Consider the following 2,741-nt stretch of genomic DNA (forward strand, 5'->3'; position numbering starts at 1 on the left):
GCTTGAACATACAGCAAATATGTGAAAACTATGTGTTCGCATATTGTTGTGGTTTCCTCATTGCTAGAAATACAGTCTGTCCTCGAGATACGCAGATTCGGAGATTTACGATTTTTTGATAAATTTGACGTGCGTTTGTTGAATCAGTACAATTGCTCCAATAATTGTCAAGTAAAAAAAAAAGTACTTTGTGTCTAAACTTTAAACCACTTTAAATCCAGCAAATACATTATAATTATAATTAATATATACATATACCCAGTAACCCTGTACAAAGTTATACAACACACCGTGCGAAAAAACTATAATATAAAATGGTTAAAACATCGACAGAATAGTTTTTGAATATTGATTTGATTCATATACACAATATATTTTGGTAAAATGAGCCTTTTTTCTATTTTGAGTTAGTAACCTATGTGTTCAGCCTGTCAGTAGAAAAATCCGGATTGTATCCATGAGCCAACAGCGTTCTGCAAAATTGGCTTTCATCAATTATGAGCAAATAATCATACGTTTCAAAAAAAAATTTCTTTTCTTCTTTCTGTTTCATAAAAGTTTTTCTTATAATGAAAGATCAATTCAAGCTGTTTTAACATTTCTTGACAAAATGTCAAGTTTAAAAATGAACTATATATGAGCTAACCTCGATCCTATGGCGAATTCGCGTTTTTTTCAAACCTTTTTACATGCTGAAATATTCTACGCTGAAAATCTAGGCCTAGTTTGTTGTTTTGTTAGCCGGTCTCGTGGTACAGTGGTCAACTCGTACGATTTAACAACATGCCTGTCATGGGTTCAAGCCCCAAATGGACCGTGCCATCATATAGCGCGTGGCCACGGAGCTGAAAAAATGTTGAAAATTTTTTCAACTTTGTCAAAATTGCTTGTCAACTACAAAAAAGAGCTTTTCTCGTGGCCGCACCAAAAACATACACAAGAGCGACAAAAAGCTCCAACATCTGAATATCATCGATATTTTGTTTGAGAAGTACTAAATAGGTACATAAATCAATTAGAATCATGCATTTTAGCATTATTATCATAACAATGGGTCACAACTGCGCCAAATAGCTGTTTGTTTACGCTTTTTCACGAACGTCAAATTTTGTCAAATTTTGTCAACTTTTGTCAATTTTTTTTTCTGGCTGCTCCAGGTTACAAACTTTTGACAAAAGCTCAAAAAAGTGACAAAAGCTCACATTTTGAAAATTTTGTCAGCATTTTGTCACTCCCATGGTCTTTCGCTTATACGTTGGGCTGACTATACTGCTATGGGGGGAAATAAATTAGTCACTGAAAAGCCAACCCCACAAGTGGATCTAGGCAGGCCTTGACCGACAACGGTTGTTGAGCCAAAAAAAAAGTAGAAGAAAAAGTTTGTTGTGTGTATTTGTATGGAGTAGACATTGGCAAAATGATTATTTCCACTGAACGCGAAAGAAATAGTTCGCTCAGTAAAAAGAACCGAGCGCGACTGGTATTATTATTTTTTGAAAGCTTTCGGATTCGTCCCACGGATTCGATTAATGAAACGTTTCACTTAATTGATTCAATCATTTATCTTAAAAATGGACAATGCATTTATCTTAAACATTGTGAGCACGATTCATAAATGTATAGCAATACATCAATAAATCGTAGAACAAGAAAAAGAATATCGGGAAACGCAAGCCGATAAAAAAAACCTGTATGATTATTTTTGTGACATGGTTGGATGTTTATCGCGTAGAGCGAGAAAGCTAGTGGAGCTTGCAAGGATTAATTAACAGCTTGCCTGTACGCATTCAAACACTAAACGACACGTTGGAACTAGTGATGGGTAATTCCGATTTTTTTCCGGAGTCGGATCGATCCGACTCCGGTACACATCGGAGTCAAACCCGAAGTTAAATGCTACATGGGATTTCTAATTCATCTATTTCACACTCAGAGAGCAGTGCAGGCGGTCCCCGAGACACACGGTTAATGGGGATCTAAAACGACCCCAAAATATCGCGTATCTTGAATTTCCGCGTAAGTCGAATCTCGTTATTTCCAGCCTAAATATCACTAATTTTCATATAATTTTTCAAGTAGAGAGTGGTTTTAGCCACTTTATTAATTATTTGATATAATTCCGACTGAATTTAACAGTTATAATTCTTTTGAAATGATTTTAAATATTTGATCAAAAGGGAAATTATTTGGCATTTGACAATTGATATATCAAATCAGTACAATTTGCTCAAAGTACTATCAAATTTAGAAAACTGCGTATCTCCAAATCCGCGTATAAGAGGTACCGTGTATCTCGAGGACTACCTGTATTTCACTACACATTCTTACCGTGCGGCCAGACGAGGTGAAATATACAGCGAAATGAACTATTTGACAGGTAAAGGGTTGGGGGAGATACAACATCCGCTTTCGAAAATCACTTAAAAATAGTATCTTCTTAAGCGGAACATTTACAAATGGAAAGAAATGATGAACTGTTAACTGAAAATTAACGAAATACTTGATATTGAAGTTTTTTAAAGGATTTAGTTGCGATTTTGTACACGTTATTTGTTTACATTGCACATCAGCTGTGATGCGTTATCTCACTGATATTTCACCTGTCACATAGTTCATTTCGCTGTATATTTCACCTCGTCTGGCGTTGCGGTTAAATAAAGTGGTAATTTTATCAACAGAATATAACAATTAAAACGGTTTCTATTTGTTTTTTTTTCATCAAAACAATGTTGTATACCATA

Source organism: Anopheles coluzzii, chromosome 2 (genome assembly GCF_943734685.1).
Source record: "Anopheles coluzzii chromosome 2, AcolN3, whole genome shotgun sequence".
NCBI classification, from domain to species: Eukaryota; Metazoa; Arthropoda; class Insecta; order Diptera; family Culicidae; genus Anopheles; species Anopheles coluzzii.